Source organism: Lagopus leucura, unplaced genomic scaffold (genome assembly GCF_019238085.1).
Source record: "Lagopus leucura isolate 7727_CA_CO unplaced genomic scaffold, USGS_WTPT01 111-9_obj-0_obj, whole genome shotgun sequence".
Taxonomy (NCBI): Eukaryota; Metazoa; Chordata; class Aves; order Galliformes; family Phasianidae; genus Lagopus; species Lagopus leucura.
Genome location: NW_024966362.1, coordinates 1 through 484, shown reverse-complemented (window position 1 = coordinate 484; position 484 = coordinate 1).

Sequence of the window (484 nt, the reverse complement as noted above, 5' to 3'; positions counted from 1 at the left end):
CCCCCCCCCCCCCCCCCCCGCCCGGGGGGGGGGAGAGCGGCGGGGTTAACCCTCGCGGTGCCGGGTTGGGGCCGTCCGTGGGGAGGAAGGGGGGGGGGGCAAAAGGAGCTGGATAAGGGTGGGAGTGCGCGGGTTGGGGTCGGGGTTTGCGAATCGCGGGGTTGGGGTGCGCGGAGCGGTGCGGGCGGTGGGGGGGAACCCGCGGGACGGCAATCCGCTCCATCCCCGCGGAAAGAGCGCTCGGCACAAACAAACGGGCTCCTTCGGGTTGTTGTTTTGCAGAGGGAGGTTGCGACGCAGCAGCAGCAAAACGCAACCCCCCCAGCGCCGCAACGCAACCCCCCACCGCGCCGTACGGCGCAGGCGTGCAGCGGGCAGGGAGGGGAAGGGGGCGGGCGGCAGCGGGGCGGCGCGCTCCCCTCCCGGCGCGTTCCCGCGCGCGCCTTTCCGCGCTCCCGCGCGCGCGCCTCCCCCTCTCTTCTCC